This window comes from Oxyura jamaicensis, chromosome 4 (assembly GCF_011077185.1).
Source record: "Oxyura jamaicensis isolate SHBP4307 breed ruddy duck chromosome 4, BPBGC_Ojam_1.0, whole genome shotgun sequence".
NCBI classification, from domain to species: domain Eukaryota; kingdom Metazoa; phylum Chordata; class Aves; order Anseriformes; family Anatidae; genus Oxyura; species Oxyura jamaicensis.
Window position 1 is genome coordinate 28,034,006 of NC_048896.1, and position 24,991 is coordinate 28,058,996.

Consider the following 24,991-nt stretch of genomic DNA (forward strand, 5'->3'; position numbering starts at 1 on the left):
TAATTTACATTAATGCCTTATTTCTGGGAAACATCAAGATTGCTCTTACAGTGTATGAGGCCTGCAGCTGATTTTTATTCAAGCAGCAGCAATTCTAATTGATGCGGCATTTGTTGATTGTGCTGGGATGCACAGAAAACTGAAACCACATTCCCCAAATTACTTGCTGTGTGATGTCTTTATATTTTTAATGGTCTTCTCTTCAGAAGTCCTGTTACAGTATTGCTTCAGTTGAAAAGAACAAACAGCCTATTTATTAAGTGTGCAGTTAATACCATTTCAGCTAATAGTGAATAGGCAGTTACAATAATCTATCAACAGTAAAGTTTTTTAGAGTCATGTATGATCTTCCTGTCTGCTCCCTGGAGCCCAAAGTATTTATTACTTGGAAACAAAGAACCTTAGAGTCAAAGGTAAGCAACGGTGTGCTGAAGGAGTGGGAGCACGCCCGTAAACGGCAATATGGCAGAGAACAGTTAATAACAGACCTCTGGCAGGGCCCACTGTATTTTCAGTGTTCCCTTCCTACCCGATGCCCTCCCAGCTACTTCAGCTAAAAGGCACAGTTCCCTGTGGCTGTGCTCATGAAAGGTGAGTTCATGCATCACCACGTAGTTTACGTGTGTTCATTAGCCTACAAGGGAGTGCAATGCTCTCACGTGTTTGTATCAGCCAAGCACATGGCATTAGGTTCTGCAAACCCCTGTTTTGAGTGTATTGTTGATCGAGTAGACCCAACATTTTGTGCGCTTGGACCCTTAGATGGTGCTTGGGGGAAAGCTGTTCTTAAATCTCTAAAGCCCTTGTGACAGTGTAGCCCACCCATGCCATAGAGCGAGCATCCTTTTGCACCTTGTAACTCTTCAGATGTGACAAATCTGTATTGTGGATGGACATATTTAAGAAAATAACATAAATTAGGATGCAATTGCTCTTTTTATTTTATTTTTTTTCCCATTAACCTCATGAGCAAAAGGTAGCAACTATAAGAGTGAAGGATTTACAGTCTAGAGAGAACTTGAAAAATCCAAATTTCGTTGTACTTTGAGCTGTCTATGAATAAATCCTTTAGAGCTAAATAGAATTCACTCTGGTGAGTGAAGGTTATTAGAATGGTTCATAGTGCAGCGATGAATGAAATATGATAAAATCTCATTGCACTATTTGGCACTTGTTCAGTTTCAAATAGGCAGACTCAAGCAGGAAAAAGGAAAATATATTTATTTTAAACATCTTTCTTCTGGCATTTTAAACACTGTGAGGCATGTTTGATCAAAACAAATTCACAGACAACACTGAGGTTATCTTCCTTTTTGTGGTTCAGTTGTGTGCACTCTGCAAACATCGCACCGAAGTAAAACTCTAATTGGTGCTGATGTTAAAAATCTACATCATTTCTGTCAGACCTGAGGCAAAGGAGATGGATGGATGGCTTAGGAGGACAAAGTGTATTAACAAAAAACGGAGTAATTGTTAAGGCTGCGAGGGAGAAAAGACTAGATAACCAGTCACAGGAACCTGAAATTCAGATTTCACCAAAACTGACTTAGGTTTTCATGATTGAGAAACAGAACAGTGTGTGCAACTGTGTGCAATTTACTCTCCGTGGATTTTTCCTAATTATTTTGTTAGAAAAACTACAGGATCTTTTCTCGTTTTTATTTCCTCTACATTTCGTAAGCTCTTTTCCTTAGAGGTTGGTGCTGTATTTAACAAACATCTGAGGTGCTTGTTGAAAACGGCAGGTAATATTTTAGTTATGACTAGGCTCAGAATTTTGAGTATGGGAGGAAACAACGGAAGGAAATCTTTTAAGGAAGATTGTCCTTTCATTAGAATTTGTGTGCAGGTAGAATTCAAACCGTGTCACATACGCTGTGCTGAATTGCTAGAAATAAGCTTGCCTATGTTGGCTATAGAGATGGTTCTACAGCTGTGTGTGTATATATTTATATTGAAGTAGTTAGATTTTTTATAGTGCCTGAAAGAGGAGCAAGCATCTGGTTTCTATTGCTGGGTTAGGGGAGGAGGTGCAAAAACAGGGACCTGCTTCAGAGTGCCCTTCCATGGCAGCATCTTCTACTGACACTATCTTCTGTCAGTATATATTCTTGAAGGAAAGCACATGTGGAGGAATACGTATTGTAAATTTAATGTGTTGAAAATGATCTCTGCTAATTACATTATTTTGCACATTTGCTTTTCCACCGGAGGTCTGTGACAACTCACCCTACCCTTCTGCCTTTCCTCCCCCATCTTTCATCATTTTCCCAGGTATTGTTTCATGCAGACGGGCTTTTAAACTTGCTGGAGAATGGTAGGAAACCGTGATGTGTCTGATAAATGCAACCAAAATCATTTGCAGAATCAGTTAGCTTTTACTTCGTTGCTCCGTGGCATCCAAAACACATTGAACTGGAGGAACTCGTAGCCTATGACTATGCAGTGGTAGGACAGATGTTGCGTGATTGAATTCAGACAAATGACAGAATTTTCTCAAATGGGGGTGATGCGGTTGGAAGCTGCTGGGTTGCATGTGCTTTTAAAAGTGGTTGAAATTGTGTTGAATTACATGTGTAGTCCTTGGGAGCTGGTGTCTGAAGTCAGTTTTTAAGCATTCCGTTTATTAATTCCCTACAAGCTGCTCTCCTTGCAATCTTCATTGCATGTGCCCAGAGAGAGACTGTGTGGGGGTGCTGCGGAAGGAAAACAGCATCATGGCCTTTGCTATGGCATGCAAGTGTCCATTCACGTGCAGGTCTGAAGTGTTGAATTGTAATCCAGATTTGACCATAGCAGTTGGCAAATCTAGGGTTTCTAGTTTCTGTTTCGGGAGGTGGTTTTACTTCTTTTTTTTTTTTTTTTTTTTTTTTTATTACAACGTTGTTGAAGTTTTGACTGAAATGTTAGATTCATTATAACTTAGCATAAGGTACGAGAATAAAAATCTTTAATTTAAATCAAGAAAAATATTTGGGGTCAGTTATTTCTCTTCTCCAAGTCGGTGACAGTCCCCGTAAACTTTCAGTGAAGATTATAGAAGCAGCTGGTGATTCACTACTTTGGAAAAAGTAAATCTTTTCGGTACTACCTCAATATGTATATGATAGAGTAAATTTGTTTCTTTTTTGAAATTATCTCTTTGGATGCAAGGAGCTTAGCTCTTGTGATGTATCCTCTGCTAATCATCTTTATAATGAACACAACATGAAGGGGATGCTTGAATTTATTCTTTACAGCTTCCTTTCCAATGCTGTTTAATGGTGTCTTCCCAAGGTATGCTTCACTGACCAGTTGGTTCATTACAGTCATGTCCATTTCTGCTTTGATTAAACAGATGTGAATTCTCAAGCTGTCTGGACGTCAAAGAAAGGAGGCAAGGGGTGAACAGATATCATTTCAGTATGAGATCATCAAGTTCAAACTGATTGTGATTTTCCTAACAATGGAATGCATGCGTGAAGCAGAAATGAGTTTTCACGATTTCTGGGCAGTTCTGTTACTGCAGGACAAAAACCCTGCTGTAACTCCCACAAATTTTAGTGGTCTTTGAAGTAAAGAAATGGTATCAGAGGCTAACTGGTTCCTTCTGGTTTACTGAGAGTAAGACCTTGCCCTTTAAAATTTGTAACATAATTCACTTTCATTATTTCTATGCCATGTATTATTTATGTTCTTGCTAAAATTTGTGCTAGATTCTTGAAGCTCATCTGCATGAGAATGCGTCATATGAAAGAGAAGTGGCAATGGCATATGCGTGACCATGCACTGTGTTATGTATTTTCTTGGTATTGGTAACAACATATAACATGTATTGGCCAGTCAGTATGTCAGTTTGTATAAATGGCATTTCTTTGGCCTTAAATGCCTATGAATTGTCCCTTTCTAACAAGTGGGGAGGAAGACTTTGTTACCAGCTATAATGGGTGTCACGCTGTATTGCTTGAAATATGATTTAAAGGAAAACTTTCTGGGAAGGGATACTGACAGGGCAGACAGCAGTAAGTAAGAATAGCTTGGAGTTAGTGCTTGCTTAATTTTCTTTCTGAAATTATGTTCCTTCAGTATGTTTTTGGTTACAAGCGTTGATATACTGTCATAGGAGAGGCAATTGTTGAAAGCATTTGGGGGAACCTTCACTTCTCAGGAAACCCAGAGGCATTTGGGGCTAGCTTCAAGTCAAGGTGGAACAAGTTTGGAGTCAGAAAACATGGTCAGGATAAGCTGAACCTGAGCTGAACTCAGTAAGTTAATAAGTCGAGGATAAGAGTATATGAAAGAACACAAGGCAAGGAGGAGAAGAGATCCAAAGACCATCAGAACCTTCCCTACAAGATGGATTGAGGATTGGGTAGGCTTTTAAGAATTCAAGGCTGGCTATTCTGGGCTAGGCTCTTAGTCACTTAAGAGACAAGACAGCAGGTTACCTCAGAGTGGGTTGCCTCTGCAGATATTAAGTGGACCTACAGTCATAGGCTGGGTCTTTTATTTGGTGGATCTCGCATAAAGTGCAACAGCACTGAAACAAATTGTGTGCTCATTGAGGAAGCGCTACAGAATTAGGTCCCTAGCTGTCAAGCACCCTCACAATGGCTTTCTTGAGATACCTTATTTTCTGTACATGTATAAGTGGCTAGAAACCTCCTGATGGAAGAAACGTTATTTCAACTTAACTTTTAGAGCCAAACTTAGAGTGCCAGACTTGTGAATAATTAACGTAATTCTGTAGATGGTATGCCATGAATAGCATTGAATGACTCCTTGCACTGAGTCACAAAACATGTGGAAGAACTGATTGCTTCCAGCCATGTCCTTAAATTCTCCAGATTTTATAAAAGCAAACTGAAGCCACGCTCAGTAGTGTCTGCACAGCTGATAGGCTTTCCTACTGCGTAGTATGCACACGGGCTATGATGAAGACTGAGAACTCAGACTTGGAATGACCACAATTTTGAACATTGCATTTGAAAATGCACTAGTCCAGATGACAGATGTTACTATCCTTGTGTGGTTAGTATAGGTTTGTCTTAGTTTTTGCTACATTATAAACACCCTCAGGGGTGTTAATTTTCTTATTTTTCTTGGCGGGTTGACAGGTAACAATACAGAATGCCATAGCATTTGGTCTTACTGATTCAGTCATCTGCTCAGAGATCTAATTCAGTGTTTCTAAATCATTTATTAATCAGGGAAAATAGCAGAATTATTGAGGATTTATTATGGATTTGCGTTCTGCCTTTCTAGTTAAAAGGGGATATAAGGCATCTTTTACAGTGCAAGACACAATAGCAAATTCCAGTTAATACATCTTCAGTTAACCCCCCCTTTTTTTTAAACTATGAATTTCAGCTGCTGCCTATAAAGATGAAGTAGTGCTGTGATGGCTGAAACTTCTGAAATTTCTAATTTGGGGAGAAAATCAAAGTTTTGGAGGAAAAGAAGTGTTTTTAAAGTTTCAGAATCAGGGAATAGAAATATACTGAAAATAATTCAAATGTCTACTTTTTTACTGACTAATTTGCCTACAGTACCGAGGAATTATCATGTGGCAGAAGCCTTCAGATAAGTATTAATCCCTGAAAAAACGGAAGGACAGTGGTACTGTACTACATTTGTAGATTACACTTTCTTCCTGGAGAGACTGAATTCTGAAAACACCTAAAACTTTCTAAATGTACTCTATAAAGTCAAATGAAGTAATGCCTCCTTTTAGTTCTGCTATGTTTGATGACTGCAGGAGCCAGCTGGTGCTTTGTTTTCTTTCATATAGTCAATTCTGTCTTTAAGAACGTTGACATTAGTTTTGATTCTTTTCTGTGACTTTTCTGACATAGAGACACAGGGCAGTATGAAATTAAATACTTTTATTTATTTTAGCCCGATCAACTGATGTTTGCACTTAATTTAAAACTGTAGATTTAAGGAAAAACAGATGGGCCGTGCAATCGTGCTTTTAAGATAATTAAGAATTATTGTGAATTTACTAAGTTTCAGATCTGATATCTGTAATCAAAGTAAAGTTATCTAAAGCTGCTGAAGTTCAGGATCTCTAAATATGGAATAAAATATCAGAATTGCTCATTATACATTTCTCATTGTAGTGACCACCTTCATACAATGACCGTATCTCTCCCAAAGCAACCAGAGTTTCCCAAAGTAGGAATAGAAGCACCAGATGACGATACGAGTCTGTCTTAGCACAAAACCCATGACTGTTATGCAAGCAGAAAACCATAAACATGCAGTTCATTTTGTATAATGTCTGAAAAGACATTTTTTTAGCTGTTTGTGACTGATGGAGGAGGTTTGTGATCCTGTGTGACAGTTGTGGGTAGAGGTGTTCTAACTGGAGGCGGGAACAAGTTTGTCTGTAATTCATGTTCTTGGTAGAACTTAGACTTCCAGATTAAAACTCTCCTCAGAGGAGCAGAGCTTTCTGAACATACAAGATCAAGACATTATCTGTGCTTTTAGTGGTAACTTTTTCCCTGTTTGACGGAAACAGCCAGGCAAGAACACTTCATTTAAGCAAGAATAAAATTCATTCATTACAGGGAATAAAAACACAATGTCTTGTGAAGACACAGATGGAGATTCTCACATGGTAATAAAATATTTTATAAGGATGTTTGAATGTTTGTAGAAGCAGGATATGCTAAGGTAGATTTCAATAGTTTAGGAAAAAAAAAAACCAACACCTTGCAAAACTTTAAAACTATTTTGTGGTTTTTAAAACTTTTGGCATGATTTCCTGAATCGTAACTGTTGTAATAAAAAACAGAATAAGATGCTTTTAAAAATACACCAAATACTTGGGATATTTTTCGTTATTTAAACTGGTTTATAGTTGTAAAAATCCATGCTTCTGGGTACGATTCGGGTCTCGGTGTCTGCTACGATCTTCCGGTTTTATAGCATTACTGGAAATAATTTTTCCCTTGTAATACTTTTCTTGCTGATGGATGCATTCCTTTTTTCCCTTCCAAATAACTTGAATCTTTCACATTACTGGTTTTCTTTTTTTTTTTTTTTTTTCAAGATACTTCACTCAACAGTTGTTTTTCACTCAGACTACTTGATTATGAAACTTTGGCATTTCTCTAGCTAGAAGGTGATTTGGGAACTGTACTGTTCTGAGTGTTCTGAGTGTCCTCTGGGGGTTATAACTATGATATTCCAACAGTATCATCAATTTTAAAATATTTTAAGGAAACCTGTTATCTTTGATTAATATTTGTAGTATAATCTAGATCTAGGGCTAACCAGCTTGCATTTTAAGACCTTGAGCTTAAGCAATGCAGTAACAACCATCTTATTAAGTTGCTGACTTGCTGGGTCACCCCTTTTTCTCGCATGCCAAATGCAAACAAAAAAGTAGTAACACATTGACAATTTTCCTGAGGTATCATTCCCTTTTACAAACTTCATGTTAAATATTGCACGTGTTGAACTTTGCAGATGGTTATTTGTCCCACTTATCCTATCGGTTGGAGTAGGAAAGGACCTAGAAATATGTAGTTGGCATTTCCTCCAAAATTCTCCTGTTACTGAAGATTTTGTTGGAGGCTTCCAGAAACTGTAGGGAACGTTAGGATGACCCAAATCAGTGTCCAAGGCTTCTACTTCATACACATAGTAGCTGTGAGATTTATGTAAATTATAATTTCCAACACTGGGACAGTGAACATTTTTTTTCCTTGAATAATGAAGTAAATGTTGGTAGTTGTGACATTCTCCCAGTGATGAATGACAATAATTTGGTTTTAATCATTGTGGGTTATAGGGCTAAGCTTTCTGTTGAAAGAATAGGGATAATAAGCTATCTTAATGCAAAAGAAGAGTGAGATTGGATGAACGTGGTTCTCGTCAAGATAAGCTTGGTAGTTCTAATAATGGTGGAGAATGGACCTTGTATTTGGGAAAATATCTTGTCTTGGTGAGTTGAATGAATGTTGCTTGGAGTCAAAAACCAACTCCTTACTTTGTCCAACAGGCAAGATCTCAAAAGGAATTTTATGTTGTCTACCGATTTTAAGAGGTTCTATAGCCATTTTATAAAGAAAAAAAAAAAAAAGATGATTTTTTTTTTGAAGGTTTGGCTAACAGTGCTGTACCTGTCTTGCTCCCTTCCGACACTCATCCTCTTGACCGATGTCAGATTTTTTCAGTATGTTATTCTCTCATTTTTTGGCCATCTCACTGCCCTCACAATGTTTGATATCAGTGGTGCTGTTTTGGTATGCTTCACCAACTGTATTGAAACTGTGACGGATACACAGTGCAAATTAAATGTATTGTTTAAAAAAAAAGGAAGCAATCACTAACCTAAGTAACTGTGTTGTTCCCCTCGTGCTGTTGTTTACGAGTCCTTTTGCTTTTCTGTGGAATGGTAGTGCCTAGTGATGCTTGATTTTTTTCTAGAAGTAGAGGTATGGGCATGCTTGGTTAAAACCATAGGCTTCTCTAGCATCATTCCCCCAAATTTAATATAATTATTTTACTGATGTAGATGTCCAAGAAAATGTTTTGACCTTTTATTATGCGTAAATGTTAAATACCTAATTACCTGTTGAGTTTTATTAAACTATTCTGGGTTCTGGTTGTTCAGGGAGTCGTTAGTGTCAGCTTAAAAGTTTGCTGGAATGATATTACAGCACTGTCATGTATGGTTACGTGCACTGAGCATGAGAACTCTGCACAGAAACTGTCATTGAAAAGCTCGAGATGAGCAAATTAGTTAGTAAGGGGTTCATGGAGATGGGCAGGAGGGGGTGATTCTGTTTGTTGGAAGGACTTTTAACTTCAAAGTTCAAATTTATTGTGGGTAAGGGCTGTGACTTCCTACCCTCAGTGATGTCTCATCCTAATTATAATGCTGTGCATAATTACAAAATATGAATTTGGACACCAAATATCTGAATACTAACAATTTTTTCATCACACGGCAAGTACGTATGTAATCTTATTGTTTGTGCTTTGAGTTCGATGACAAAAATGCACTTTTTCTATTTTGGAGAGCTTTTTTGACGTGCATTTTGTCTGGGATTTAAAGTCTATAATCCACAGATAAATGATATTTAGATATGCCGTGTGGTGGGAGAAAGACTAGTCTGCTCAGCTGAAACAGAAATGCTTCCTCCCTCTTCTCCCTCCCCCCTTTTTTCCACCTGCTTGCGAAAAGCTGTATTTTTTTTTTCCTCTTCGGACGAGCCTCATAATTACCCTTCTGTGCCTGAGCTGGGCCTCCAGGAAAGGCCCGCAGCATCTGTAAAGCTGGCAGCAGAACGGTATTTCCAGGCAGGCAGTGTTGCAGGCTCGGGAGCCAATCCATGGCTTTGTCTGAGCAGCTGAGAACTTCATCCCAGCCATGCCGCGGTGTACAGTAACACAGACCTGTGCCACGGGCAGGGAGAGTGCCGAGCAAGTGTTGGGGCCAATATTTATAGACCACTACGTAGCAGTCCTGGAAAGAGAGAGGCGGAGAGGGAGTGAAGGAGAAATCTTGGCTGAACCGAAGGCAATTTTATTCCAGGTTTTTGTGAGTTAAGCAACGTTAAATAAATCCCCCTTGTCAAGTTTAATCTGCTCTTGGCGAATCATAGCAGTCCCGCTTCACGCTATGACCAGGTGGAAGCAACAGATTTAAAACAAGACGTTTGAGGGTAAGTAATTGATTTAGTGTCATTTTTACCTCCAGCGTCCTAGCCAGCTTGCTGCTCTTCGAGGGCACACACCAGTAAGCGAGAGCTCAGTTCATGTTCTGCGTACAGCATAGCGCTGCCCGCTGTGGAAGGATGTCTGGTCGGCGTGCGGTGATTTTGTCTGTGGTTGCAGAGGAATATCAGGTTGATTCTTCATTTAGCAACGTGCTTGAAAAGGTCAGCTAGCATCAGAGAGGAACGACACGCAGTCTGCTTTCCCTGCACAGGTGAACGTAATGCGGGTCATTTGAAAAACTAGTGCTCAGCAGTGCCTGGATTAAGCTTTAGACCATCCACTTCTTGATGTAGATAGAGGGTTGTACTTGCACGGCAGTCCTGCTGTCCTAGATGTACGGTTTTTAGCAGCGGAAAACAAGAGAAAAAAATCTGGTCAAACTTCTGTCTGCTGCTGTGTTAGGTCATCAGGGTCAATATTGCAACAACTGTTTTTCTACGGGGAGCAGGACAGCAGTTGATGTTCTTACATACCTCGGTTCTTTTATTAAAAACAAAACCAAAGACAACAGGCCGGGGAGGCGAGTGGGTTGTTGGGAGAGGAAAATTCCCCCCCCCTCTTTCCTGCGTTGTTAAAGGTGACATAGAACACACACCCCTGCATATTCCCTGATAACAGGAGGGAAATTGAGTGTTTACAGCAAACTGCTAGAACCAAGGTGCAAGAAAGATTCTCCCTCACTCGTCTTCACCCAGGCAGCTCCATACAGCTTTTGAAAAATGAACCTCTTTCCATTACTCACAGTATCTTTTTCAACAGCCTCCTGAACGCACGCAGGCTGCTGAGTTCATTAGTCTTCTTTGTTTGCATATTCTAGGGTGTAATTTTAAAAGCCAGGTTACCTAAAAAGGGGATAATTCTTCTAAAACTCTCTCCTGGCAGCAACAGATGAAATCTGTACAATTCAACATTTATGTTTACTATGGTTAGCTCAGAGAAGATTAATGTGTTGCTTAAAGAACACAGCATTTCCCTGAATGAAATTTATCAGTTGACAGCCCTGGAATTACTTCTTTAAGTTAAGAAAATATAGACTTTGGCACTAGTTGAAGTTTTTGGGGGTGAGTGGGAGGGTGGCTTGCAACTCCAGAGGGTGTTAGACACATACTGAATATGTGTTGAAAACAAAAGTGTGTTAGAATAACTTCAAGCTTGAGGTTCAGACTAACAAATACGAGGAAGTGCAAGATAGGGCTCACGTTAGATCCTTAACTTCGCTTGTTAACACCAACATTTTGCACACACAGGGCACGTAATGTAAGCTGCTGTCTGCTGCTTTAAGACTTACCAAGCAGTGTAAGAACAGCGGTGGTTTCCAGAGCAGAAAAGCAGTTTATATGAGAACCTGTAGAAAAGCGTGTATATGTTTAATGATCATTATTTCCTATGTGTATCACATAGTCCGTGTTTTGATTAGAGCACTTGTTATCACAGACGCTAGAAATGTTAAGAAGCTGCTCTGGGAAACGCAACAGGCAAGACAGAAATGTGTGCTATATGGACAATTAACGCTAATAAAATTAATCTGCTGGGAAATTCTCTCATTATGGAATTATGGAGCTATTCCAGTATGTGAGCGTTGCTTAAAAATAAAATAAAATATCAGCTGTCCCTTAAGCAGTGGATTTTACAGAGGTATAGAAGACAGGACTGTTGCATTTCTTTGAGGTTTATAAATAAATGATAAATGCAAACTGAAACTTCCTGGTTTTTCCCTCTTCCTTACCCAATTTATCTGTGCTGGAAGGTGATACGGGTGTGTGTGTGTGCGTGTTTAGTATCTTGACAAAGGCAACTGCTAAGAAGTGAGAGAAAGCATAGCTGTTGAAAAGGATCTTAGCATGGTGTTTTTGGACGCAGTGGAATAATACGAGTCCACGTTTCAGAGCTTCATTGTTGTGACTGTACATACTTACCTGACTGCAGCCCTGACAGTTGTTATTATTGTATTTTTTTCTATTGCCATGGCTATTACTTCTATAGGCACACAAATTATTTACTGTTGGAGGATTTGCATCGTCCTTACAGAGCATAAACTGCCCTTCAGAGTAGAAGACTATGCCTCTGTGTATATCATTGCCCTGTGTTAATGTAGCTTAACTGTTGGTAAGCCACATTTATAACCAGTGACCATAAACTGCAAGTGTGTTCATTTTTGTGGAGTGGCTGGTGTGTAACATTAGCCACCCAAACTTACAGTGAGGTGGGTTGTTTGCTTTCCCATATAACTCAGTAAAACACTTTCTATTTTGCATATTCAAGTGACATTCAAAGGACTCCATGGAGAATGATGTCAGGATTGCAGATGTTGCAGTCGTCCTGCCCCAGGGAAGCAAATAGCCTCTGAGCAGAGTTTGACCTGCTCCTGAAGATCTTGATATAACCGTGCGTGAGCTCTGTAGGTATTTTTGTTCTTTGTGATGGAGTTTTCTTGACCCTTCCTAAGGCCCACAGAAGGATGCTTTAATGGCATGTTAATCTACTGATCAGTGAACTCTGTGCTAATGGGTCACTGTAGAGGCAGAGATTTTCTCTCTGATAGCTGGGATTATCCACGGAAAGTCCAATTACCTGCTGGGGCTGGGGTGAGAAAAGTCACACACTGCCTCTTTAGCACTTGTGTCTGTAGGAATTGTGACAGCATTGGGTATTGCAGGAGTTAATGCTGGGACTGTTTGACTATTGTTAATATAAGTGGGAGGGCTGTCCTGTGGTTACCTGCCGGGGGTCCAAGGCTGAGAGGGGTTGAAATTTGCTCCCAGAGGTTTCACAAAACTAACAACTAGGGGGGCTTCACATGGAGCAGGAATACAGGTGTAGAAATACCCCAGAATCAAAGCCCTTCCTGTTAATTGGTTCCTTTAAAACAGACCACCAGTGTTCAATTACCTGTTGTGCAGTTATTCCACTTGAAAATCTACATTTGCTAGTCTCCTTGGCCTCTGAAAACACAGGAGAGTGAGCTGGAACCCCGTACAATGAATTAAATGTCACCCCTCAGAGCATCCACTTCAGGCTCCAAAATCTCCCACGCAGTTGTGTCTTATCAATTAAATCACAACTAAAATGGGACAGGAGTCAGAACCACAGAACAACAGAAGATTTGCAGTAAGAGTGTGAGCGGGTGATGGTGGGTATGGCTGTCTCCCTTCATGGCCGTGTCATGTTTGGGGTTGGATGCAGGTAATCTTCATTGTTGCTTGAATGCCAAAGGTGACCCTGCCCCTTTGTGAGGTCATTACAGAGTCTGAAAAACATCCTGGCTTTAGCAGCTGTATTTCCAAGGGTGGTATAAACCCATGTGTTTGCTTTCACGTTGCGTTTACTTGCTATTTAGCTTGATTTTGTGGTCCATTTTGAGGACTTACAGTCAGAAATAGTTAATCAGGTTGATACAACAGCTTCATCCATGCTCGACATTCATGGGTAAAAATGGCTATAGAAGCAAAAAGCAATCTTTTCCTCACAGTAACTTTTGCAAGAGCTTTGCTCTTTGTTCCAGGCTGTGCTTGCTAACCATATCAACTAGATTGTGTCACCTAAAATGCCTTTTTCCCCCTCCACGTCATAAGTTAACTTTCTGTTATTTACCTTATAGCCACCGGTTGCTAAATATAGAATTTCGGGGTAATTGCCCACTATTATTTTTGTTTTGTGGTGTTTCAGCCCAGTGAAACAATTTTTTAGACTATATAAAGGGACTGGCGTTTTGTTCACAATAGCAGTATGTTGTCCACTTCCAATACACTGTGCAAAACAAAGAGGAAAAGATCCAAGCCCTACTGTCAATGAGATTATGGCTTAGCCAAAGAAGTACCTGGAAAGAAAGGAAGGGAGGAATGGCGCTAGTTAATGTAAAAATGTGTATGCACGGATACGTGCAAAGATAACGTCATAGAAATAGGCGTATGCCTTGGATGAAAATAGCCCTTTGGGTTCTGTATGCAAGGTACGGTGCACAAGTAACGTATGCAATTCCTGGTGGGTTCACTGATTTATGGTGGGGGAAGCGGAGAGCTGAGCATCATTTCTAATGGAAAATGGTGACATGCCAGAGAGGGAGGATTGCTTATGAAACATCAGTTTTGAAGAAGTTTTAATCAGGAAAGATGTCTTGGACCTGGGACTGAGTTTTCTAGTCAGGACCAGAACAACAAAGATCAGTATGCCTAGTAGAAAATACCTGATAGAGCACGGTTGTTGACAGTGAATGACTAAAATTTTATCTTGTGAATTTGCCTGGTTCAGATCAGGGATGTGGGCCCTCGCTTCCCATACTATAGCTGAGCACTTCCCATACTAACTTATTAAATAGTGATCTTCTCAAGCCTCTCTACTCAAACCTGCTTCTCTTTGTACATGTGCTGAGATGCTTGCTGGGTTGGGGACTCAGCCTCAGGACTCACGTGTTGTGGCTCTTAATATCTTGACTATTGAGTCTTTCCCTGTCTTATCTGTTGTGAAAATCCTATTTCCAGTGTGCAAATTCCTTAATTCAGAGCAGGCTATTAGGTATTTGGAATAACATTATCTTTCCTTCTGTGATTTTTTGAGGAAATGTTTTTTGAGAGACCTTGGTTTCATGAGGAGATTTAAAATGATTTTTTTTTTTTTTTTTTAATAAGTATTCCTGGTAATCTCTACTAAGTTTTTTCCTATTCAGATTTCCTCTTGGGGCAAACTGTTTCTTTGTAGTAAACATTGCAGTATTTGTTTCCATCTTCAGGTTGGTTTCCTCTGCAACTCTTAATTCTATTTTTTTTTTTCTTATAGGTTCTCATGTAGACATGAAAGAGGGGGCATAGAATTTACTCTTTATGCCAGTGTTGTCTCAATCGTGATACTTCTTAGTGTCAGAAAAGAGTCACCCGTGTCTTTGCAATTGCACAGCTCGATGCTGATTGCTTTGGGAGCTGTGCTATTGCACAGCTTCAGGCTGCGTAATGAACTTGAGAGCAAATCTAAAAGCAAAAATGGGCTCATGGGACCAAAGAAAACTGTTTATGTTTTGTGAGTCAGTGCTCTTCCAATATTCAAGTGGGCTCTCCTTTGCCTTCCAGAAGTGATTCCACCTTTTCTGTTCCTTCCAGCTTTGAATTTACAGCTGGGTATGTTCTCTTGCTGGCCTGAAGGGCAGGCACATCTCAGAACTTTTGAACCCTGTCTGCAGGTGTCCCGTAGAGTGATGCTATTGGCATGATGCTATGGATATTTAAAAACAGAATTGACGTCGGAATTTACTCACTGAATGGGTAGCAAGGATCATGTTTTGCAGTTTGATTTGTTTTTGCTCATTGCTACCAATCCTCTTATCATTGAATTTCCCCTTTTGCTCAGGAAACTGCAGTTAAAATAGTTACATCAACAACGTTATGTATGGATACCAGGAGGGTACTTAATGTCCACGTGAAACACTGCTCAGCTTGCGAGCAGGTGCACGTTCAACACCATGTGTGTTTACAGAAGACTCTATTTGTGGGCACTCAGGCCCTTGATCACTGACCTTTATCTTTTTTTTTTTCCCCCACGCACAGGAAGTCTAGTCGTATTTGAGCAAGACTTATTCACGTAACCAGTGCCCATTTAGGCAGGCTAAGAATGCAGAGAATTACACACGGTCATTTGTTAATGCTGGTTTAGAAATAACATTTGTAGTGTGAACAAACCTTTTGAGTTTTTCTTAGTCTACAGGATGAAATGTGGGTACTTCTGGTATGAAGAAGACTCAAGCTTTCATGTCATTTAAAAAAATGTGAATTATTGGTCTAACGCTGTTCCTAATTTATTTAAAGTGTTTGATATTTGGGTTAAAAAAAAAAAAAAGTCAATTTTTAATACTTCTTTATGGTTTACAGTTGAACTACTGAGTTCCAGTAGCCGAAGATACATCTTGATCTAGATGGAAGTTCTCATTCTTTAGGAGTTCAAATGTACAAAACCTGCTTGACCATACAGAAAAGAAGGGTTTGAGGAAAGAGTTGGGGGTTTTAATGCACTTCAGATGCTGTCTTTTATATAATGTACTTCTTCGTTTAGACGCTACCTTTGGTATTGGCTAGTATGGGCAGACTTGACCATGGACGAACCTCAAAAAAACCACAACGCTTCAAACATGAACTGTGCAGAGGAGGGGAACCAGGCAACCACTCTGTGTTCCAGGAGCCTCCAACCTGTTGCCTCCTCTGTCAAACTGACACTTAAGGATACATTTCTCTTAGCAAGGGACAAAATATTCTGATTTTTCTCAGTCCTTTGCAGCCTTGTGACTTGGCCCACATGCCGTGTCTGAAATCTTTCTCTTGAGGTCAGCATACCCTTAGGCGTTGGGCTATGTGCCAGAGCACTGAAGTGGGACCATGGTTTCTGGAAAAATTAAAATAAGCCAGTGAATCGTAGTTATTTACTGTATTTCATCCCACCTCAGAAAGCATAAGTGTAAAGTGTGATTTTTAATTAACAAGCACATTGTCCTAGTGCTTTGAGTTGGAAAATTACATATCAGTATCTAGACTGTTTAGCAGACCATTCATTCCTCCCTCCAAGCCATAAATAATATCCTTCAACTTCCTTGGAGTGTTTTTGTGTACTTTTAGCAATCATAGGTACGTATGAAATATTAATCACAGCGGCAAAATAAATGAAGGTGATAATTGAATAAGGCTATGCCATTTGCTAAACTGAAAAAAATTTCCATCACTGCATCTCCTCTACTTTATTGCTACAGTGGCTTGTCCTTACATCTAGCAAGAGTTTTGTCTACTAACCTTGAAATGTATCTTTGTGTTTATTGTCAGGACCTTGCTGGCAAATTGAGCTTGACAATAAGACGGTAAAGGCAGGGGGAAGCAGGGTGACCTGGGACACACAGTTCTGCTAAAACCTTTCAAGGTTCGTAGAGTGCCTTTTCTTTTCCAATGAATCAAATTACCAGCTGCGTGGCCAGTTCGGTTAGCTAATCATTAATGTGGGATGCGTGAATTAACGAGTTTGTAACCCTTTCTTTTGCTAATTGATTTTTGTCTGTGTGGGAATACTCTTCCTCCTGGTGCTAAGGGCTTTTAACTGAGGCAAGTGCATTTATGAGTGGCCAGCGTGGTCATGGAGGTGGGTCCTACCGTCTTTGCCTAAGTAGCCGAGCTGTTGGCTTGGAGGGAACCAAAGAGGGTTTGCACCCTCTAGTAACCAGCAGATTTTGGGTCTGGCCTGTGGTAGGTGCCCCTGGCCATCAGCCATTTGCAGCCTGGGGCAAGAGGTGCTGCTGCTACTGAGCACGTGTGTGTGCAAGGTGAAGCGCTAAACCCTGTCCTTTGCTTGTGAGGCTTTTTACTGGGACTAAATCCTCTCTTCTCTTGCTGAAACAAGCATTTCTCATCAGTTTGATGCATGCGTAGCCTTACAGTTCTAATTGCTTTAGACATGTGGCCTGCGTTGGTCTTGTGCCAATAGGAGTGGGCCTAGGTAGGTGGTAGTTGTAGGTGCTAGCTGTTCAGCTTCTTGCCTTCTTCATGCCAATGGTCTCCTGCACACACTGGGTGCAGGACCCCTGCTGGATTGAGTGTGGCTTAAACTCAGGTTCTCTTAGTGTGATAACAGAAATAACTTGAAAGGTTTTCCCTTGTATTTGCTTGGGGCTGCCTTGTCTCAACTGGGCTCTAACTTGGGTTAAGACCCAGCGCCCATCTCCCCCTCGTTCAGAGCATTTTTCCTCTGTGTCCTCGGGGCCCCTCCAGCCACACTGCTGCCGACTCCCATCCCACTCCTTCTCCCATGCAGTAGCAGGGCCGGCCGGCCGGCTCTTGCTACTTTTCCAACTGTCCAGCTTTGCTTAACAAAAAGAAGAGGAAATACACATGGTGCAAGATTTTTGCTTCATTCTATACAGAGACAGAACAAATGTACTTATTCTATAATAGCAGAGACTAATTCATATAGCAGCTACTAACTCGATTTCTTACGCCACTGAGCACAGACGTGCATCTGTCAGTAGTCAAATAGTTTCTCTGCAGCCATTTTCAACAAAGGAAAAGAAATAGCATACCCACTGAATGGGACTGAAAAGAGATGCTCTTTGAAATACAGGCATCTTCCCACTGTTGAGCTATTCCAGCTAAGATGTTGTGGGATAGAGGAATTGTTTGTAAAGTGCATATATGGTCAGAAAAGGACTGTACAAATACTATCATCCTTCTCCAGAGATCTAAAATCTGTCTCTATTCCAAGGTCTATCTGCTTTCTTTACTTCAAAAATAAATGCTAATGTCTTTTTACTCTAACTGACTCTATAATGGTATGAGAAAATGAGCTGGAATCTATTCTTGGTTGGTGATCATCAACAAAATTGTTAATTGCTTTCTAATTTACTAATTTTCTAATTTTTGAGCAGTGTGACTTGAGATGTGGTTTGTAAAGTGGGCTGTTAGAAGACCAACTTTTATGGTTTGTTTATTTTAAACCTTTATAAACTGAGAAAATGTACTTTGGATTCATCGTAAGATAAATACTGAATTTCAGCAAGTCACTTCTGCTAAACCACGTTTCATCCTGGACTTGCCCTCTCAGGTCAATTTACTCTCATGTAGGTTTTTCAATATTCATGCCAGTTAGCATCTTTACTTCTTCCACTCTCAGACCTCTTTAGGATAAAACTGATACATACCACTTAAATAGCAATTTGCATTTTGAGAAGAATTTTGAAAGTCTTTGCTAATGCTTTTTCCCTGCAGTAAAATGGTAACATGCGTGTTTTTAGGATGAAAGCTGAGAGTGTGTTAAGTAACTTATTCTGGGCACAAAAGGAGTCAGTGGTATTTAACCTCAGAATAAGTGACCTGAGTATGTAATTAACATTCAGCTCTAGGCATATAAATGATAGGAATATATATGTAATATAATAACTGCAGTTCTTTCATATATATGCATAGATATATATGAAAGAACTGCAGTGCAATTATTCTACCTGCCGTGATAGCTTCCATGGTGATTCAGCTGTCAGGAGTCACTCAGTGCTTTGTAAAATGTGCCCAGGAAGAGGGATGGGCTCTCAGTCCTTAGGCCAGATGTCTAGATCACATCTCAGTAATGCATCAAAATAGGTGGACACTTGAGACTTGGGATATCACCCTAGCTCTTGAAATATGAAATAAAGGTCACTATCCCTTTTATATTTTGTGAGATATCTGTGAGATGCAGGGCATGCTTTAAATGACAGATGGTTGTGTTTTTGACAAGGCGTCCATTGAAGTCATTAGCAAAATTGTTCGTGGGACCCCAGCAAGACAGCAAATCAAGGGTCCTGTGAAAAAGTCCCTCCATGGTTGCTTTCAATGAGTAGTAATTTAATGATCCATAATGATGCCAGTCATATAATTTCCATTCTGACTGTTCAATAGACTTTTTCACATCTATACTTCAAGGAAATTAGGAAGATGAATGTTATATAAAAACTAAAAACTTTCTTTTTAAATGATGAATGAATAAAGAACACAAATTAGTATGGAGAGCATATCACAAGGTGAACATATTTTTGAGAATGTTCCCTAAGATTCTTAATGTTGTTGGATGTGCAAGATATAGTTAATTAATTGGAAGAAAGGGAAGATACTAAGATTAGCTAAATCTATGCTGTCTTTGGTGTTTATCTACAAAGTGTTACTATACTGTATGGCCAGCTGGTGAATGTTGCACGTGCAATTTGTGTGACCAAATATATTTGGAAATCTGTCTCTAAAGATTAGATCTCAGTTTTATGCTCTCTTGCAAGGTGGAACATAGATACAGTGCATGAATATAAATACTTCAGTGCTAATGAAAGTTCACATTTATTGAAAATATGTAAGTATGCTCAAATATGTGCTATCTGATAATGTGTTCTCTCTGGTTTATATTTCTCTTTGTCAAGGTGAGATGCTACTCCATAGTAAAGTGCTATCTCAAAAATAGAAATTCAGAAATTTCAGTAACATCATTCATTGAGGAGAATATTATTTGTATGACTGGTAAAATTTGAGGCCCTGGTGGATGGTTTTTAAAATATTTTGCCACACAGAGCCCCAAAAGATTTATGAGAAATACTTACATTTCAGTCGTTGACAGTGTCGTGCTTGCCTTATTTATTGGTCCTGTCGTCTCCGTGCTTTTGGAAGTATCACCTCTAATTGTTCTGAATAATTGCAGCAACACCTGCTGGCAAGCTTTGAGCTGATATACTGGAAGCTTTCCCATGGCTGACGTCAGCTAAGAAACCATTTGTGTCCTTAGCAGATGTTTTTGATTTCTTTTTCACAAGGGATTTACTTTAGATCTATTCTCTTACTACAGTAAATGCCAGCCAGCTCTTTTAGGCTGTTTACCATTAGAAAATATATTAACTGGGTTACTGGCAACAAACTTATGTGGGTGTTATTTATGCATCTTCTGTCTTATGAATTCCCTTCCTCTTCTCCATTCTTCTGTTTTACAGAAGTTTGACATTTCGTATTTTTAACCTTCTAATTAAAAAATAAAAATAATAACAAAAATCTCGACATTGTCTGCTTTTAGATTAAAGGTCAACCTGATGGCGTTGGCATCTTGAACCAGTAACTTTTGCTTCCATTTGCTTTTAATATCCAGAGAGCTCAGTTCCTTTCTTGTTTATGTTCTGTATGGTTTTACAAATTTCCGACTGCTTCCTTGCAGTTCTTTTCCAGATTTTTAAAATTACTTTTACAGTATATGTCACAAAGACTTTGGTTTTCATTTAAAAATAAAAATAAAGTTAACAAACAATGAAAAATACCCAGATGAATGGCCCTACAATGGAAAACAGTAGACCCCCAAACTATACAGTGGTATTAATATGTACTTTGAATCTTTTTGTGCTTGGGATGATGTGTCATTGAAGTTAGAGAAAGCAATGTTTTTTGACAGCGTAGATTTAAATAAGTTAAAAATTCCATGTTACTTGGGAATTTTTGGTTCATTATTCTTTGACAGGGTAGCTATGCTAGTCTGCTGATGCCAAAATGATATTTCTTAAGTGTACAACATGGACATATAAAGTGTTTCTAAAGATTTCAGACTGGACCTTGATATGTAACAGTGATGCCTACCCTCCCTCCCTCCCTCTTCTACTAAGAAATTGCTCCCTCCTCCTAGAAAACAAGCAAACAACAGAAAAAAAATCCTGAAAAGTAGACTTCAGATATCACAGAACCCACGAGGGGTGAAACAAGCCCTACTTCTTACTGAATCAATAAAATATTTCTGCAGTGGCTGAAAACTACTAGAAACAGTATACCGTCATGTTTTGCTGGGCACCTTTATAAAATGCAAGCCTACAAAGCTCTGAGCATGTGCCCTTAGTTGCCTGTTGACGGTGTATCTTCTGCGAGCAGCGAGGATAGTCATTGCTCGCAAAGCTGTTGAGTCTGCCTGTGTTTATTTCAGGTGTTAACCTCATAGATCCAATGCCAGAAATCCTGGGGAAATTTATTTTTCTTTCTGAGGTTAGTTGTTACCATTTCCTAGTAGCAGATTCTCTCTCTTAAATAAAAACCTCCTCGAGGTATTCATCCAAGAGAGGTTTGTTTGATAGTTAGGTATTCTTTGTGCGTGATCTTTTTCTACAGGGATGTTCGTCCTCTGCCTTGGAATAAACTGGCAATTAAGGAATTAAGGAATAAATTAAGGAACAAATTAAGGAATTTCAGCGACCCAAACTATGTTACATTACTAAAGCTTAAGAGTCTTTATCCTTCTGACTTACGTACCAATTAACATTTTCTCTGATTCTGCTTACTGTTAATTATACTAAACTGACAATTTTGCGCTGTGACTTTTGAAGCATTATGGCTGCATCTACCTTGATTCAAATTTAAGTGAATTTCATCGCAGCTTGGGGAATGAACCAGTCCTGTTATGCTCAGGTTTTGTCCTAATCAAGAGCTAAGATACGTGCATAAGATGCCCTGTGCTGATGTATTCCTTAATATGGTATAATCAGCACGAACACATTAGGTTGTGTTAGTAAAGTAAATTATACACTCCCCTTTCCTCGCTCTCTCCTCAGTGCTAAGATACCAAGATGTTTGCATCAATACAGTTTACTCTACAATGTACAGCCATTCTTTCTGTTGGAAAGTTGCAGTTATAATCATCTCCAGGCTTCAATTTGTGCCGTACATGGCCATCTACGTGGTTTTTTGTACCCATTCCAACCACCTGGGTCCCATTACCCCCATTTGGTTCCCATTGCATTGACTTCCTGTCTGTGTTACAGAGTTGACTTCAATTTTTGAGCTTGTAACATAAAAGCTCTTGCATGGTCTGTATGTGCAAAAAAGTTCTCACTATAATCCAAAACGTTCATTTAATTTCTGTGTATTCTTACTCATTGCAACATCAGTCTATGGAAGCCAGCATCAAAGTGTAAGAAAGCCTCTCAGTGCAGTTTCTCCTTAGAACAAAGAATGTTTCAAAAATACCATTTAAACAAAACAAAACCCATAACCCTAGTTCTTACAGAATTGATTAAAATGCTAGAAGAGGTCTCCAAGGGTCAACTGACATACAACTGTGTCCCAAGGCAGGTCTCTTATATACTCAAGGAACTCTAGAGAGATATTGTTCCGACCTTGTCTTAAACGGGCATTCTGCCAGCTTTACTGGTGTTGTAGATTGCATGGTATGCAACGGTAATTTTGCATTGTGCAGTGATGCCTGATGCTCAAGCTAGATTTGCTGTTCTCTTTCTCACTGGCAATTCACTGGAATTCATGGGATGTTTTCTTCATTTCCTCAAGGACCAAAATGTTGCTCCATGCTGGCATATAATGCTTTTTCATGCAGCAATATCAAATATATTTTCCTGTCTGATGAGAACACCATAGAGGGGATACACAAAGACTGAGTAATTCCATAGAATCACAAAATGGATTGGACCTTAAAGACCACCCAGTTCCAACCCCCCTGCCATGGGCAAGGATACCTCCCATCAGCCCAGGTTGCTCAAAGCCCCATCCAGCCTGGCCCTGAACACTTCCAGGGATGGGGTATCCACAGCTTCTCTGGGCAGCCTGTGCCAGGGCCTCACCACGCTCAGAGTAAAGGGTTTCTTGCTTATAATCTAAACAAGAGTAGATTTAGATTAGATAAAGCCATTCACCCTTGTCCTATCACTCCACTCCCTGACAAAGAGTCCCTGCCTAGCTTTCTTGTGGTCTCCCTTTAGGTACTGGAAGGCTGCTCTGAGGTCTTCTTTTTCTTCTTTCCTTTCCTTCTCCAGGCTGAACAACCCCAAGTCCTTCAGCCAGTCCCTCATTCCAGTAGTTGTGCAGTTTGTGTTTCTGTTTTTCACAGGGTGAGAAAGTATTTGAGAGCTAGAGAGAGATTCATTTCCATGGCCATCTAGTCTAGAGGCAAATCCTTTAGCCTATCTGGATGTATTTAGCTCTATTATATGCCTGTTAGGGTCAAGAAAGCAAAGGAGAAATATGGGTCTTTGATTTCATAAACTGAAATGGCTCATGGGTAGAGAGCTATGCCATAAATACTAGAAATCTGTAAATTTTTAACTTGGTTGGAAGGTGAAAAGACAAAGGCACAGCTGAAAATATTAGCTGATTAGTCTTGTGTATAAAATCTATTTAAGGAGCAATAGCACAGTACTGTATAAAAATTAATTAGAACATAGCACAGTCAGTTGTGATCAAAGAGCATACATTTATTGTGAAATATATGGTTGCTGGAGACTATTCATTTTTAATTTATTAGATTCCATAAATTGTTTTCTGATAGATTTGGAACAGAGATATATCAAGCTTATCCACATAATACTGGCTCTGGTAACTAGCTAAGTGAATTATAGTTTTGAAGTATATGCTTACCCTTTAATAGTAGTAGACAACAGCAGTGAAACTACAGGAAAGTAGCACTAGTGCTTTTTCAGGATTACAAAAGCAATTCCAGTGTGGAAGAACATGGCAATATTAGTAAAAATAAAAGCTGGTGCTACCCCTATAAGGAATGGGGGATAAAGTACATGTTGGTTTCCTCTTACTGGTCTGATCCCTAGTGACTTCTTGAAGACAGAGATTTGCGAACATGGACTGTGGTTGTCATTAAGGATCTGGACTGGCTGTATCCAAGCTGCATTCAGAATCTTGAAACATATACAGATTTACGGTGGAGTTCTTCTGCACTGATATAATGCCTTGATTTTTCTCCAGGGACAGAACAAATCTGTCCTGTCAGGGCACGTCCTCCCTAGCTGGTTGAAGTTGTGCCTTCAGAATTGCCCATACAGGTGGAGGTTGGCCCATGTGCTGCAACTCCAGCGACAGCCCCTGCTCAAGCAGACCTGTAAGGCCTTGGTTGTGTGTTGCTCTGTAGCAGTGGGGATGTTAAAATATACAAAAAGACAGTTTTGCTCACTATTTCAGCATTTATTTCTGCTTTTCCTCTAAAATACAATACACAATGTGATGAAGTCAAGGAAGATGTGAAAATAAGTTTATATACAATTACAAATGCAGTGTAAGTTTAGTTTATAGGAATAGTGGTTGAAATAAGATAGGAGTGAGGGGAGGAATTGAGGAGTGTTCTCCCCTTTGAAAACCCTTGGTTTAATTGCACACTTCCCCTACTGTTCTCTTTTATTTTGAATCTCAGCTCTTTTTATCGCAGTGCAAACGGGATTCCTAACAACAACAACAACAACAAGTCGTGTTGCTGTGGAAGCTAATCTTATTTATCTATATGACAAAAATAAAAATAAAAACAAAGCCTTCACATTTTTCCTTTTTCTGTCTAATTTTCAAGTACAGTCCTTTATGAATGTCAAAGATGATCTGGTAAAATAGAATAAGATATTTTTTCATTCAGAAGCATCTTAAAACATCTGTTCAGTAAAGAGACCTGATGGTTGAAGGATGGAGAGTATATATTCTCAGAGCTGTGTTTATGTATTCAGTAAAGGACGTATGCCAAACCCTTCAGGAAAGTAGCAGGATATTTTTGTTTTGAGATTATTCTGATATCCTGAGCCTTTCTTTTATGTTCTTCAGAATATCTGGTAGCAATTTAAATACTAAACACTCATTCTCTCTTGAATTTAGAAAAGGCAATGAGTTTCTCAAAAAGAAACTGGCTTTTGGAGATGTCCAGGTGTGCACATCTAAATCCTGTGAAAGGCTACACAGCGTCAGACTCTTGTTTTGTGAATAAATAAGCTATTGTAAATCAGCAGGCATGAAGCCAAGCTATAATAGAAGAATTTATTATAATTTAATGTAGA

At 39.4% G+C, this 24,991-nt stretch overlaps 1 protein-coding gene across 8 annotated transcripts in view; it reads left to right on the plus strand.

Moving 5' to 3' along the window:
* Positions 1-24,991, plus strand: part of BMPR1B (bone morphogenetic protein receptor type 1B) — a 258,427-nt gene that overhangs the window by 124,068 nt on the left and 109,368 nt on the right. Inside the window, exon 1 of one of the 8 annotated variants that reach the window (XM_035325742.1) lies at positions 9,458-9,662. The exons of the other annotated variants lie outside the window; for them this stretch is intronic. The gene's annotated coding sequence lies outside the window, so the exon portion shown is untranslated. Of the gene's footprint in view, positions 1-9,457; positions 9,663-24,991 lie in introns of those variants that run through there. 8 annotated transcript variants of the gene reach the window in all.